We start from the raw sequence: 17,580 nt of genomic DNA, 5'->3' as shown, positions 1-17,580 counted from the left end.
ATCTACTCCTTTGTGATCAGGATCTATAGTTAGGCATATTATATGTTTACCAGTAGTTCAGAGCTCTCAATCCTTAGATAGTGTATGTCTTTATTTAATACTAGAAACAAATTTATATCATTAGAAAATGATCACAGAGAAAACAGTATGTTTATATTACATACAAATAGCATATACACTATGATTTCTGTTTTTTTTTTTTTTTTTTTTGGTTTTTCTCTGGGATCGGAACCGAACTCACGACCTTATGCTTGCCAAGCAGGCGCTTTTGCCGCTGAGCTAAATCCCCAGCCTCGGCAAACTAAGATTTCAATCCAAACTATACTCCAGCGAAGAAAACAAGTCTTTGGAGCATTTAAAATATGGAAAATTCAATGCAGATAACTGATTATTTAGGAATTGGAGAGCCTAAGAACCAAGTTGGGTAAAGTAATGTTATAGGCAGTCTGACAGGGCCAGGCCCTCAAAGGAGCCAGTATGGAAGACAAGATACCTTCTAGCGAATGGAGAGGTGGTACTTGCTGCAAGTCAGATTTCAAGAAACAAACACCCCCACATACCTCCCTAGGGATTAAACAAACACCTCCACATACCTCCCTAGGGATGGACATCAGCGATTGATATTCTAAATAGATAGCGATCACCTTGAAGAGTCAGTGATCCAACCCCCTACAGGAAAAGCCCCTGTTCTGTATTCATGCTACATGACTCGCTTCCCCATTTGATCCCATAATCAGTTTTACCTGAGCAACTCTTATTAGCTGACCATAGTTTTGTCCCACCTCATGTCCACCTAGTGATTTCCCATTTCTCCCCTACCTTGGACCTGCCTCATCTTGTGGTTTTGCTCTATAAACGTCCCTTGGGCAACCCACTCGGGCCCCCTTCCGTCTCTCTCAGAGAGAAGCTTTCTTTTCCCGAATAAATACATTTTGCTGTTAACCTCGATTGTTCCTAAAATTCATTCTTAGATTTTAGAGAACACGAACCCCTCCCAGATACCTTTCAGGTTGGGAATTTTTCTCCCCTATATCAGTAAGACATCCTAACAAGTAGCTACCACTGACATTGTCCCATGAAAAAGACCGGAAGTGTTGTTTCTGCAGCCTTGACTCTATGAGAATGGTAGCCAAGCCTGCGTTTTTTTTTTTTTTTTTTTTTTTTTGGTTTTTCTCCGGTACTGGGAACCGAACTCACAACCTTGCTCTTGCCAGGCAGGCGCTTTGCCGCTGAGCTAAATCCCCAGCCCCAAGCCTGCCTTTAATCTGGAATCCAGCCAGTTGCTAGACAGGTTACCCAATATGGCGTGGAAGGGACTGGAGCATCTAGACCAGTGCTGGTGAACCTAGCGTAGGCATGCTGCAACTGGCTGTTTGTATCATTGAAAGCTCTAAAAGGTTCACCTTCACTTACCTGATGTTTCTTTTTTGCTATAAAGTTGTCCTTTAGTTACTCTGATTGACTAAAGCTGGGAGGCAATTCAGTGAATGGAGATCTTCTAAATGAGTATAGTGTCTCCCAAGCAATCAGTACACAGAGATAAAACAGCACTGGGTCTAACTCCACAGTCTGAAGACACAGAGATACAGATAATTCACCAAATAATGTATATTCTACCTCAAGGCCCTTAAAGGAAACCACATCTGGTGCCTTGTTCAGCATTTCAATACATTGTTTTTATTCCTCTGCTGTTACAATCCTCTCTCTTTCCCCTTTTCTTTTTTGTCTCTTTTCCTCTCCCCCCAGTACCTTCCTTCTTTCCACTTCCCACAATGTAATGCTACAAGGAAAACTAATAACTGACAAGTTCAGACAAAGCGTTTGCCTAGCAAATATGAGCTCGGTTACACACACACACACACACACACACACACACACACAGAAATCAAGATTCAGCCCTTCTGAGGTTTTTTTCCCCATAAAAATTTATGATGTGTACTTAATTCCATAATGTCTCTATCTTTTGATACCTCTGTTGTCTTAAATTTACCTTATTGTCACAGAAAGCGATTTATCTCTTTACATTTTAAAACCAAGAAAAAATCTATGACTATGCTATTTTAGCAAATTTTACCCTGCTAAAGAAATAATATCTTCTAAGAAATGATACCTGTGTTAAACATTGATAACATACATAGAAAACAGATCGAACAAAATGTTAATATATGAAACTCCAGAAATATTATATAGTACAAAATGTTAGCATTGATTTATTTTGGAGAGTGTGATTATGAATCACTTATAGTTTTACATACTGTAATTTTTCTTATGTTTCTAAAGTTTCTAAAATGAAATTTATCATTTAATAGAAAGAATAGAAAGTGAAAGTATAATTATATTAATTTTGTACTGATATGTTTGTATACATGTTTTGGGATTTTTTGAAGTATAATTAAAGGGAAATATGAAACACTGCACATAAATATTAATTAAAGAAGAAAACTGCTGCTGAAAATAGAATGGCCATACAATAAATTGCCTGATAACTTCTTTTAGATCAAGATCTTCTTTGCTCCCTCCTCCCTCCATAGAAGCCTGAGGAAAGCAGAGAGTAATAGAAAATTATCAAAGTAAGAATGACCCATACACAACCTCAGGGAATGTGATAATAAAATAAAAAGAAAAAAACAAGAAAATGAGATTTTTCTCTGTTTAGTTCTATTTGAATAACTTTCTTCAGTTATAATTCACACTGCTGCTTTATTAACAACTACTGTGCTTTACTGAACCTCTTTTTGTGTCATAGATAGTGCTTGTCTCTACATATTTACTCTTACAAAACTCTGAGTTGCCAATTATTAATTAAATTTATGCTTTAACAGGAATAGGTGCTGTACTCAACTAGTAAATATGTGCTGCATTCAACTAGTAAATAGTAAAGGACTTGGGTAAAGTCTGATCATCTGGAAGAAATGAAGTAGTTAACCAAAGCTAGATTTTCACTATCATACATTTCTTTGACCTTTGAACTATATGCTTCCCTGACACTACTATGACAAAATTTGACTAATTATTTGGATACACTTTTGTATTAAATTCTGCTAAATTTGAAGATCTCTATCATCTTCATGTTAAATAATTGAAGTTAAGAGTTGACAAAAATGAACAATTATGAATAATAACATTAACACATTTTAAAATGTTTGTGATAGGAGTCAGGGAATATTTAAACAATTCACTTGGGCTGGGGATTTAGCCGAGTGGCACAGCACCTGCCTGATAAGCACAAGGTCATGAGTTTGATTCCTGGTACCAGAAGAAAAACAAAAACAGAAACAAAAAAAATCCAAACATTTCTCTTGATCTTTCAACTTAAAATCAGTTTGTATTTGGGTCAGTTACCCTAGTAATCATCTAAACAGGAAACAATTGAAGCTGTGGCTTTCAATATGGTATAGAAATAGATAAAACTGCTAAATTTAATGAAATATATGTATATACCTATGAATATATCCAAAAAGAACAAACAAAAATATGCTTTTCTTCATTTTAGTAGAAATTTGAGCCCTTATCCAGAGGGCAAAGTCTCCCAGGGTTATACAAAATTTTCACATCGAAGTGCTTTGTAGAAAAAGCATTTAGTCAACTTAAACACATTTTTTTTAAAAGAATAAAGAGTTTGATTTACCATGTATATTCATTTGTCCTTTCACATTGCCAGGGGAGTGGGGAGGCAGAGAAGAATAAACTACTGATATTCTTGAGTGATCTCTAAATATATCAATATTTAATGTATTATCACACAGAGAATGACTAAATAAAAATTTAAAATACTATAAGTATTATTGTTACTTTAAATCTCATTTTAACTTGAAAAAGAATTCCAGCATTGAAATATATGTAATATAAACAGTTAAGTGTATGTTTACACATCCAAGGTCCTTAATGTCATAAGCTCCTCTATAACAATAATTGTACATATGTACATACATGTGTTTCAAGTTTCAGTTATATTTTATGGGTATGTAGAAATGTAATCTTTATTTTTTACTTTGTGGTGCAAAGCTTCCAAAGAAAATCCCATTTTCTATCCTGAGGCCAGTAAAAGTCTAAAGTGTCTTATTGACAGTACACAAGCAAGATGTGTATTAACAGAAATGACTTTTGGGGTGGCATAATTACTATGCAAAGTATTGGAAAATATGAAGTATCTCTTGACCAAAATTGAGGACAGATGGTGAACAAGTATATTTTATAAAAGTACAACTGCGCAGGGAATATTCTAGTGGGCAGAATGCGATTATGCAAATGAAAAATTCACTTGTAACCAAGAGGGCCAAATACATAGTGAAACTTGAATTATTCAATCAAGTATAGAGAATGCTCTCCGGTTTATAAGCTGAGCCTGAGTAGCTGACCCCAGAGAACACTCAGAGGCAGTGGAGTATTATCCATACTAGTGTTACCTAACCTTTTTCTATTTCACTTATTGTAGAACACCGTGACTTTTAAATACAAATTTCTCTTTTCTATAACCTCATTTTATCAGTGTTCACATCTTGTCTGATCATCGTTGTCATGTTCAGAAATGATTTGCGAAATGAACATGCATTTACTTGCTATAGGAATGTTACCTTTTTTAGAAAATTCACTCCAATATTTTCGAGGCTGAGGTGTGTCCAACACAGTTGTCTGATGGGGTACATGGTAATGAGAAACTGCAGCCCACCTGTTTAAAAAAATAAAGGAATCTAATTGGGGGAACATTATTTTGTTTATAAATAAATTATGAATTTAATTTAACCCAGTGTATCCAAACATTATCATTTCAACACGTAGTCATTGCATGATGTATCAGTAGAACATTTTATTTTGGTTGTCTTTGAAATACAAAGTACAAATTTTATATATTCCGAATATAACAAGTTAACATATGGCTCGTGTCTACCATCTTAGACCATTTAAATTGTTAAGATTTTACTAAGATTAGATATTAAAATAAAAATATATGCACTTACATTTTTTTTAGAAAATTTACTCCAATATTTTGGAGGCTGAGGTATGTCCAACACAGTGGTCTGATGGGGAGCCATATTAGGAATACTTCAATAACCCCTTCTCTAATAATTTTTTTTAATTAACTAAGTTTATTGGCACATTTTAGGTACACATAATGATCACACTGATTATAGGGAATGTGCACCTGTACCTGTTATAAATTTTTCTTCTCTAATAATTTTTAATAAAGAATAGTGTATGCAAATCCAATTTGAGGACAAATTTGACATATGGTTAACTGAGATATATGTGAGCATAAGCAAGTATTTCCTAAAATTAGTCTTTACCTAACCTTCATTAAGGACAAAGCCTTTTCTAAAAATATATGTTATTGATATATAATATTGATATATATTTATGGATTAGAGCATGATAATTTGATACATGTATACAATAAGAAATGATCAAATCAGAATAATTAACATCTTTCTTCTCAAAAATTAATCATATGGAACTATACTTTTCTGTTTAATTTGAAATATATTATAGATTTAAAAAACTATGGTTACTCTACTAGTCTGTAGAAGACAAGACCTAATTATTTATATTTTGGAACTCTACATATCTTCTTTCTTTCCTCTTATTACCCTTCTCTCTAGTGATCACTATTCCACTTTTACCATGAAATCATTTTTTTACCTTCCAAAATAGAGTGACAAAATGCTGTAGTTGTCTTCTGTTTCTGTCTTATTTCACTTTACAAGATGTCCTGCAGTGATACCTATAATGGCACAGATGATAAGATGCTAGATTTTTCATGGTTGAATAATATTCTATTGCATATATGTATTCCATTTCTTATATACACTCATTTGTGATAGATACATTATTTTTCACATCTTTCTTATTATGAATAATCTTGCAATAAACACAGCAGCATGGCTTTTTTTTTTACTTATTTTATTTGCATTGTGTATGTCTACACTGATACTATTTTTTTAGTTTTTTAAGGTATAATGGCTATACTAAATTTACATCTCTGAAAGCATTATATAGAAATATCCCTTTAAATACATCCTGTCCAGCATTTTATATTGGACAGTAGCTGTTCTAACTGGGATAAGATAAAATATCATTGTGTTTTTGACTTTTACTTCCTTGTGGATTAGGGATAGTGTGTATTTTTTCATATATATGTTGATCATTTGTATGTCTTCTTTAAGGAAATGACTCTGTAGCTCTTTTGTCAGTTTTAATAGAATCATTTCACTTTATTTTTTGATGTTGAGTATTTTGAATTCCTTATGTAGTCTGGGTATTAATTGCCTGCCAGATGGACAGTGTATAAATATTTCCCGCCTTGTACTTATTATCATCTCACTCTGGTGATTCTTTCCTTTGCAGAGTTTTTCAGATTGATAGAATCCAATGTGTTTATTTTTCCATTTACTACTTTTAGGGTCTTCTAAATATCTCTGTATATATCAATATATGGAAGTGTTTCTTTTTGTTTTTTTTTGTTTTAGTAGTTTCACGTCTCACATTTAGATTTTGATGCATTTTGAATTTGTTTGTATATATGATAAGAGCTGGGAATTTAATTCATTTGTCTGTGTGGGGATATGTAATTTTCCAGTACAATTTATTAAAGAGACTGTAATTTTTCCAGTGTATGTTTTGTATGTGAATTAATTTCTGTGTTCTCAGTTCTGTTCCACTGATTTATGCCAGCATCATTTAGTTTTGCTTACTATCAGTTTGCAGTATGCTTTGAAGACAAGTACTATATTTTGATGCAATCAACTTTTTTTGTTCCTCAGAATTGCTTTGGCTAGGATGGCTTATTTCTTGTTCCAAATGAATTTTAGGATTGATGTGTCATTCATGTAGGAAATGTAATATTCATTGGTATTTTAACAGGGATTGCATTGAATCTGTTGATTCCTTTGTTTGGTCTCAACATTTAGCAATATAAGTTATTTTACTTCATGAACATGGAATATCTTTCCATTTGTTTGATTTCCTCTTGAATAATTTGAATCGATCTTTTATAATTTTCACTATTGAACTCCTTTGTTTCTTGGGTATCTGTTATTAGCAATTTTGAATAGAATTGTTTTATTTATTTCCTTTCAGCAACTGTGGTATTGGTATAAATGTATTATTAGTTTTTCATGTTAAATTTTGCATTCTGCCACTTAACTGAATTCATTTAACAATAGTAACAAATCTTTGGTTTCTCTGTATATAAACATGTCATTGTAAACAAATATAACTTTCATTCTTGATTTCCAAATTGAAGGCTTTCAATTTTTTCCCTGGTCTAATTGCCCTTGTTTTGACTTCCAGTACTATGCTGAATTACATAATAAAGGAAATATCGGTTTTATTCCAGAGGTTAGAGGAAAAATATTTTAGCTTTGCCCTTACTTCTTATCATATATAAAAATACATCAAACTCTAAATGTAAAATCTGAAACTTCAAAAACAAAAAAGAGAAAGACTTCAAGATCTTGATGTATTTTCTTTAGCTGTTAATTTTGGGATGGGTTTGTTTCTGCTTTTGAAATCATTGTTATATATCATTGCATTGTTTCTTTGGCATTTTTCTCACATTTTACTTTCCTCAGATTTCTTTGTAAGACTGATTTTTGCTATGTTGCAAAGATTTTTGTTGCATTGTGTTTTCATTATTGTTACAAACTCTATCTTTCCTTGGTGACTTCTTCCGTGCTCCATCAATTGTTTTGTTTTGTTCAATTTCAGGACACATGTATTCATCATTGTTTCTCTTGTTGATTTCTAGGTTTTGTAACATTGTAATTTGAGAAGATACAAGAGATAATCTCATTTTTTTACAATTTAAATATTTAAAATATGTCACAGTATCATTTATTTTACCTGTGGCCTGTCTTGGTTACTTTTCTCTCACTGTTGAGACAAAATACCTGACATCCCAAATTAAGGAAGGAAAGGTTTATTTAGCTCACAGTTTGTGAAGGTTTCAATCCATATTCGGCTGGCTCCAAGGCAGAGTTGCACATGGTAGAGGGGTAATATGGTCTGATTCTGTTCTCTTTTTCATTTGTACGCCTGTTTAACAGCACGTTTAATCCTTTCATTTATTATTTTCTTTCTATGTTGGCAATTATTATACTTTGCTTTCAAATGTAGAACTCCTTCAAATATTTATTTTAAGGCTGGTTTTTGTCATAATCAATTTTCTCAGTCGTTAATGTTTTGGGAAAGACTTTATTTCTCTTTCATTTCTCCAAAATAACTTTTCCTGATGCAATATTCTTGGCTGAAATTTTATTTATTTCAGGACTTTGAATGTATCATCCCATTATCTTCTGGCCTGTGACCCTTCTGTTCAGAATTATGTTAGACTAATGTGGAAACCTTTACACATAACTTGACACTTTATTTTTGATTTTTTTAGAAATCTTTCTTTTCTTTGATCTTGAGCAGCATGATTAGAATATACGTGGAGAATTTTCATGGTAACGGAGGTGCTGATCAAATGATGCTATTTAGCAATATTGAGTTTTACTTCAAAGCCTTGTGAAAATTTTCATTTTTTGTTATTTTCATTTTTAAATTTTTTTTCCGTTTTTTTTGAAACAGGGTCTCACTATGTAGTTCAAACTGGTCTTGAGCTCACTTTGCAGCCCAGGCTGGTCTCAAACTTGCAACGATCCTCCTGCCTCAGCCTCCCAAGTGCTGGGATTACAGGAGTGCACCAACATGCCTGGCTTCATTTTTTATTTCTTTAAACAGGTTTTTCAGCCCTTATCCCCTTCTGAAACTCCCACAGTGCAAAAAAGTGTCTAATAATGTCCCATGAATCTCTTAGTTTTTTTCATTACTTTTAATTCATTTTTAAAAATCTGATGAAGGGATTTTGAAAGAACTTTCTTCAAAAATGCGTTACTCAGCTTAGTCTGCCCTGTTGTTTACCTCTTGATTGCATTTCACGCTATTAATTAAAATTTTCAACTTTAATTTTCTATAGGATTTTTCATTATCATATGTTTCTTGTTAGTTTATCATTCATACTGTGGTTTAATTTTCCCATTTCCCTGAATTTCCTATTTACATTCTCCTACAGCTTACTGACTTTCCATAGGATCATAATATTTTATTCTTTTGCAGATATTTCAATCTCTTTTACATTGCGGTCCTTTTCTAGAGAACTGCTGTGTTTCTTTGGAGATCACAGGCTTCATTGCCCCCTCTTATTTTTAGTTGTGCAGCTCCTTTGGCTTCCGTTTCCACCTAGTACAGAAGTGAGAAGTACTAGTTTGAAGTAGATGTGTTTCTGAACGTGAGTGTAGTTAGCTATCCACAGTCACCTGCCAGTGGCGCTGGGCTTGTGTGATTGCAGCTGCAGCATGCAGAGGGACCTGTCCTCTCACTCTGTGAAGAAAATGCAAACTCCCTTTCAGTGGCACTTTCAATGCTAGGGTTGCTCACTGACCCCCTAGGCCTGGATAGAGTCTTGCAGTAGTTCTGCTCTGAAGATGGTGATGCTGAGAAGCAGCTTGGGCTATGAAGGCTCAACGTGAGTTTCCTCTCTGGGGCAAAGCAGTAACACTGACCCTGGCAAGCTCCCTAATCTGCACATAAAAGACTCTGAAATTCTGTGGTAGCTAAGACTACCAGTCTACAGATTAAGGGTGTCATGTGGTTTTACAATTTATTTTTTGCCAGCAATGTGCTCCTCCCCATGGCTGGAGAGAGAGGATCACAGTTGCAGTGGAATTGTATCTCAAATTATTTTTTTGCCATTCTACACGTCTAAACTTTTCATTGATTCTCATGCCTTCCTGTTGATTTGCAGAGATCTCCCTCAGTCACTCACTGAAATGCAATCTTTCTTTAATCACCCTGATTTCTTTCTGTGCTGAAGGGGATTGCAGGGCTCTTCTCTTTGCCCATGTTTGACTTGGGCAGCTTTCTGAGTACTCAGATAGTTTTGCACAGTTGAGTGTCTACTTTAACTGTCTGTAGAATTTGGGCCTGCACATTGAGTGATATAAGAATATCCTACCCCAAAATATGCTGCTCTTGCATATTGACTACTTCAAATTAAAAACACTTAAAAAAATCCCAGCAGATGCAAAAACTTCACACTGACTTTCATTCTAGTGCTTAAAAGCAGGAGATGAAATTCCCATATGGAAAATGTCATTCTATATCAGAAAGCAACATTATTATCACAAGGATGTGAAATTGAACCAGAATGATTTTTTTCATACAAACTTTATTGAACCAACTTTCACTTTGTGACACAATTAACTATCTTAGCCCAGTTGTCAGTTGCACATGTGCTTTTTTTTGACAAATAATTAATGCATTCTCATCCCTCATGTCAATCTTCACTTCTCATTAGGTGCTTCTACAATCTAAAACTTGTATTAAGCAACTTTCTGTGCTCTCCCTATTTGTCTTATATGGATTTAATTCTTGGGCTAGCTGAGATCCTAATAGGGTGGATTTGGACATTTCTTTCCCCTGTAATTACACTTTTGACAACCTAAGGAATCTCTCTTTTGATATTTTCAATAAATAAAGTATATTTGTTTTGGTATAGGTACAAATGCAAAAAAAAAATTCATATTTCACACTGTGCCCAATGGGTTTCCTCTTGATTATTATTAGACATTTTGAAAGGTTGAAGATTTTGGGTTTCCTGCAAGTTAACAAGTTAGACTGGCAGTTACCTGGTGGAAGTCTGGAGACAGACAGGTCACAGGCAATGTATTTCATTACTCACAGTGACAGCAGTAGACCTGTTACCAGCATTTTCTTGTGCCAGTTCACTATGCCTCAAATCCCACAGCTGAGCTGAAGAAGACCAAGTGACACCTGAATAAGCAGTGAGTTGCTTCATGGGACGGGATCCCTGAGCTTTGAACATATGAATCATTTATAATGGGCACCAAGCCCACTTGATTTTTGCTCAAGTGAGATATTTTATTTCCATCTCCCAAACTCTAAGTAGGCCTGCCCTTTGCTCCAGTGAAAGACCTCATCTCCATCTTCCATCCTTCAAAACATGATCCAGAATCAAAACATTGTCAGCACCTCATTTGTGTGAAGATATGAAGAGACACAAGTGATAGAACTGTTCACCTCAAATTTCAAGTAGCCTAAAAAGGAGGATGAAACATGATGATCAAATGGGCAATATCTTATTACACATTTTAGTGAAGCAAATGTTCAACTCAAAGTATTCTATTAATTTCTAGGTACCTTTTATAAACTGCATTAAAATTAGATATTTTAAATTCAAAAAACAATGATCTCAAATCTGTAATATGTTTAGATTTTAAAATTAAGATAGTACCACAAAACTTGTATTTTTATGAGTGTTACTGAATAAACATGGATTAATGCTCCAAGTCCCTTCTAAATTCATTATGAGCTTAATGTGTCATAAGACATATTACTACTGAGAACCTTTCTACAGCCTGTCATCATCTGTCATCTGTGTGGTCATGCAGGATGGCATCTCTGCAGGAGTACAGTCACTCCATGTCCAAGTGGTGGACAGTGGGCTGTATGTGTCCACATCCTGTGCTTCTAAATACTGTGCTCTCCTTGTCAGAACCCCAATGTATTTAACTGATCTTGTAGCTCTGGCCATAACTCCCTAGCTTCATTGCCCAGTGAATTGCTTTATATTGTTTTGGTCTTCTTAGAATATTTCCTTTATCTTTCTTCTCTGAACTTACAAATTTCTTAAAGTAGTAATTTAAGAGTGTATGTATTCTTCCAGGTCACTCTCTGTACTTTTCCTTTGATGAGTGTTGTAAAATTTGATTCTGATTATTATGATTCCTAAAGCACTGACAATCTTTGTTGAAATTATGTTTTGCCCCATGCCTTCTCATTCAACATTATGGATATGAGCTATATCCATGTTGCTACATGTGAATCTGCTTCATTACTTTTGATTGCTTTACAGTACCCCATCCAAGGTCTATAAATCATTTTATATCTTTACTGCTGCAATGACACTTAGTCATGTGCCTACTTTCATTTTCTACACCAAAATCTTTAATGCCACAAATCTTCATGTATATCTTATGGGAAGCACAGTAAAAAGTAAGTGACAGAATATGCACATTAGTTGATGAAGACCAACAAGCTGTACAATTTCACCTACTCCCTTTGTTTTTAATTTCCTTACTTCTAATTAACTTCTTGTAAATTATGGTTCAGATATCTGAAGTTTTTTTGAGATATCTGAATTTTGACTGCAGTGTTCCTGAGTTCATGCAAAAGTAATCTTTCTATTTTACTATCACACATTATTTGAGGCTTTTCTGTTGAAGATAGCCCAGTTCCTACTAATTTACTGAAATTCTAAAGCCTCTCAACTAGCATTATAGCATAAAATGTGGAAATACAGTGCATGGGATTTCCTAGGGACCAGCTTTAACATCATTTATATATCTGGACATGACTTGAAATTTCAGTAGAAAGGGCTGTACTGAAACACTGATACTTGTGGATTATTTTAGAAAGTGAAGAAACCACGAAAATGAATGAAAAGAAACTCCCTTAGCTTTTTCTTTTTTTTTTCTTCTATGAAAGAGTAAGTGTCCTGTATGAATATTGCTGAAAAACTCACACATAATATCTTTAATACACTAATTACAGCATTTTATTTCTATTACTATTCATATAATTTCAATAGTGACAACTCCAGCACTAAGAAGAATTTATAGAACTGTGCAAAATACATGAACAAAACAAAAAGAGACATTAGGAGTATCCCAAATTATTATCTGCTGGGTACAAAGCATTTTTGCAGCCTGTGGGAGGAACATTCTTTTCCAGAGCATGAAGACATTGTGCACTTTTTCAGCTAAGGCAAATGGAGGCAAAGAGCATTTAGAATGTGCAAGACAAACTTTACTTTCTCTCAGGACTTTTGTCCATAAAATAAAGATAATAAACAATGTGTAGAAATTTTGTTTAAATAGTGAACAACAAATGATACAACATTTTTATAATTGTGTTTGTGTTTTAGAAAATAGATAACGTCAACAAATATTTACTCATGTTACATTTTACAAGTGAAATGCATGTATTAGTCATTGAAGCTATTAGGACTATTGGCATGTTTGCTAGATAAAATAAAGCTGAATACCTTCCACATGCTGTGTGTGCATGTATAATCCAAAATGACTGCTGATCTACATAAAAAAGAAGAGACAGAATTTGATTAGAACATCAGGAAATAAACAGAAGACTAACAAATCATACCACATTTGACCACAAAAATTAAAATTGCTGTAAATTAAAGCATGCAGTCCATTTTGGACCCAATATTTGCAACACATCTAACTAACATTGTAGAGTTCCTCAAAGCCCTTAAAATTTACTATTCAGTTATCGGTTAAATTATAATTTATTTTTCCCTCAATATATGACACAGTCACCTAATGTATTAGGTTACAAAGTTATTTGGAACTCAGATTTATGACCAGTATAATAGCTAAATTTCTGCTTTGCATTATATGCACAGTATAATTTTGGTAATGTCTCTACTTGTTTGAAAAGATTCTCAAACCAATTGAGTAACTTCTCAATCTTAAAGTCTACAGATATGCTGCTCCGTTTTCTTATAACATTTCACTGTGAGTTCACTTCAAATGCAGCCTCACCAGAGACAAGTTCTTGGTTTAGTTTTACTGAACACAACCCTTACAAACGTGTTGATCTTTCTTCCAAACCGTAATGAGAAAATCCTTTGACAAATTTATGTTGAGAGTAAAAAGTAGCTTGACAAACAGATGTGACTTCTTTCAATTAGGAAGGAAGTGGCCTCTTAGGTTTCTGTGTCATTTATGTTATATTTTCAAAAATACTCGCTGCAAAATAGCTCTCTAAATGTATCATTTTATTGTCTTTTATATAAAAATGTCCAGAATTAGTGATTTTAAAAGCATGGAATAATGTATATAGATTTCTTGAAGAGACATCTTAATCTGTAAAACAATCAAGTTTGGGATTTTATTAAGTGAATAATCATTTACTTAATATTAAGAGATAAATGATTATTAAGTGATGTTACTAAGCTGGACATTATTAAGCGATAAATGATTAAGCGCATAAGAAGTAATAAATGTTCTCCTGGCCACAAAGAAAAAAACACAATGCAATTTATGAAATTAATGAAAATCGCAGCACATGTCCTAGTTAATGTTTACCTATACATGCACATCATGAAATACAGAGCAGTTTATTCATCATCTGAGAAAATCAGTATCAAAGAGGATCTTTATAGCTGTTAAGATTCTCATTCTAGTTTTGGACTAGTAGCTATAGAAATGAAAGCTACCTGTATCATCCTTTAGATTTCAGTGTTAGAATATTTTCACTTATTTTAATAGCATCATAAATCCTGAGAGAGAAAGACACACGCAAAGTAAAAAAAAAAAAAAAAATAGTACCTAAATAAAAAAGATAGAAATCCTGTTAGAACTGTTTCTATGAGACATAATACTTCAGGATCCAAGATTAGACGCTGTCATGGAATTATGACTTTTGTTTTTCTTCCTCTGTCACCATCTGCTGTCTTTAAGTGTGGAAGGCAGAGCAGACATCTGCTGAAGTACTGCTTTCATTCATCATGAAATTGAGAAGCATGCATGTCACCCTGGGAGCATTTCTTCAGAGACTCCAGTGGTGTTGATCAGGGTACCACAGTGCCTATCCCTCAGTCTTTCCTGCTGTATGTTGACGTTTCCTACCTGTTTCAGCATGTTTTATGGCAGCTAGTGAGGGCTCTCCTGTTATACTGACTCATGATTCAAGGCAGAAGATGAAAGAGAGACAGACAGGAAGTCTAACATCTCTTCATGATCAATTTGTTCATTCAGTAACAACTTTAATCCATTCAGGAGGATGGAAATTATAGAGTGCTTCCCAAAGTAGAAAAAACTATTTATATAATTCTGTGCTGTGTGAAAATTAAGCATACAGAGATATTTTAATAAAACAACATTGAATAGAATAAAGTAATTATATACATATATATTAAAGGTAGAATACACAATAAGTCATATCAGTACAGTATTGGTAAGACAATAGAGAATAATATTGTTTCAGAGACTTACATTTGAACTTTTGCAGTGAGACATTTTAAGTATTACAAATACAAAAACTGTATTAAAATTCTAATGAAACAATGTTTTCTGAGTCATGAATGATCTCAGTATTATCTAGAATTACTACACCAAAGAATATTTTCTACAATCTAAATATTTCTCTTCTCCTTAGAAAACTTCATTTTCTTTTTGCCACTTCCTTCTAGCTTTCTATTTTAGAATTTAAAATCCAATCTCCACTCCTATTCCTGAATATATGTTTCATTATTCTTCAAATCAATAATAAAGCATGTTCTTTTGGCACTTAGTTTAAGGCTTAGAATTCAGAAAAAAATTTTAAAGACCTATCAATAATTACATAACTTGTTATTTGTTAAAGACAAAATATTGTCATGATTTTTAGAAATGCAACTGATTGCTTTATAGCCCCTACTGTGTATGCACCTTGAAATCTTTACTGATATGTACCACACTCATCCTGAGGCCTACTGATGTCAACAAATACACACTCCAAACTTAAATCTCACTCCAAAAATGTCCTTTTCCCCTCCTCTTCTTGTCCAGCTACCTATACACCATGCAGTAATCTCCCACACACTGCTATGATCATATCTGCCATTCTCTCCTCCCCTGTGTACATTCCTCTGAGCTAAACCCAGCTCCATTTCACCATAGTTTTGGTCTCTTTTCAATTCAGGTACATAGAAGCACTTGTTCATTAACTATTCTCGTTCTTCAAAGCTTCACCTTTCTTGGGTGTGAGGCATCCATGAAGGGGTTTTCAGGTTCAGGCTTACAAATATATCAAGGGATACTATAGACATTTTTTTCCAGTGTGTTGGTGGGTCAAACCCAGGGTCTCAAGGCATTTGGCACGTGTTCTACTACTAAGCTTCACCGCACCCCCAGATTCAATCCTCTTTCTGTCTTGTGTTCACTGCCTTTGACTACTGAAAGTCAGATTTGTGACAGCCGGCATCTTGATTACCTTCTGTCACCTAGATGAAAAAAAAAATGGAGTCATTGGGAGCCCAGGTAATTTCTATCAGCAGATCATGCCACATCATGGTGGAGGGTTGTGGCATTAGCATTAGAACATCAATAGTAATGGTTTGAAATATGAGCCACAGGTACTGTTGAGGCAGACTCTGGTTACCCTTGCATAAAATATATTGCTTCAGGCATGAGTTCAAATCACTTTAAGAAGAGTAATCTCAGATCCCCAAATCTTGTGTACAAATTCTACAATTAATATTTACACACAGATTTACTGTGACAGAATTTCCAGGCAACACAACTTATTAGCTAAATGTAAGAAACTCAGTGTTTTATTAGCATATTTGCATTATACAACCATCACCACAGTCTAACTTCAGAAAGTTTTCCCCTCACAAGGAGACACATAATCAATAGCAAATATTTCCCAAACCCCATTCCAAATATTAGCTATAGGCAACCACCAACATAATTTCTGTCATTTTATATTTTCCCAGTCTGATCATTTTATACAAATGAAATCTATACATACGTAGATTATGGTCTTTTGTGACAAAATTCTTTCATTTAGTAAAATACTTTAAAGGTTTATTCATGTGTTAGTATGTATGAGAATGTTATCTCTTTTCATTGCTGAATCATATTCGATAGCATGGTGTTATAAGAATAAGCCAAATATGGACGCTTTACATTGGCTTCTACTTGGTGTATGTCTTCACTGTAGGCTAAAATCCATTTCCTGAAAACTGCACCAGGGTTAAGATAAAATATTCATGTATTTAATTATTTTTAAATCTGTGCAAACAAGAAGATATGCATTTATTTAGAGAATATCTTACTCTCCCTGCAAAAATTTCACACCACAGTTGCTAAAAGTAGATAATCCAGAGTCTCACGGTTATAAATTCTAAGTTGCTACAGGCCTTTGGAATTTTTTGACCTAGAAGAACTTGCTCAGATACATAAATCACCTCTCTGAACCTCCTTTCCCTTGAAAGCACCCTTGGCTTTTTCTGAGTCGTGGCCTGATCATATACCTCTGGACGGTCAGCTGAAGCTGAGCAGGAACCCTACACAAGCAGCACCAGTAAAACATGTGCGTGCTACTGCTGCTCTTGGGTACATATTTTTCCTTGCTTAGTCCCTAAACAAGTTGAAAATCTACAAATGAATGCGACCCATTGAGTTTTTTGGATCATCTTGTTATTATTTTGTTTGTCCCTATTGTTTGGCTCTTATGAGTAATGGTGTTATGAGGCCTGCACACATGTTTTAGTACAGATGGATGTCTTTTGTTCTCCTGAGTGTATATCTGACACTAAACTGTCTAGCTGGTGTGCTCACTGCACTTCACCTTTTGAAGAATCAACAAAATTGTATCCAAAGAGGCTGCATCACTTTAGATGCTTACCAGCAATGCATGGCCGTTCTGATTTTTCTACATCCTCTTCTGACCCTTGCTTCGTGTATTTTTTAAATTAGTGCCGTTCTAATTGTGGCTTTCATTTTACTTTCCCAG

General features: G+C 34.1%; 1 protein-coding gene across 1 annotated transcript in view; it reads left to right on the top strand.

Annotated features, from left to right (window-relative positions):
* Nucleotides 1-17,580, top strand: part of Cdh12 (cadherin 12, type 2 (N-cadherin 2)) — a 958,345-nt gene that overhangs the window by 650,875 nt on the left and 289,890 nt on the right. The gene's annotated exons all lie outside the window — the stretch shown is intronic.

The sequence above is a fragment of the Chinchilla lanigera genome, unplaced genomic scaffold (assembly GCF_000276665.1).
Source record: "Chinchilla lanigera isolate Chin_1 unplaced genomic scaffold, ChiLan1.0 scaffold00025, whole genome shotgun sequence".
Lineage (NCBI taxonomy): Eukaryota > Metazoa > Chordata > Mammalia > Rodentia > Chinchillidae > Chinchilla > Chinchilla lanigera.
The sequence above is the reverse complement of the archived record's forward strand: the minus strand, read 5'-3'. Positions and strand labels throughout refer to the sequence as shown.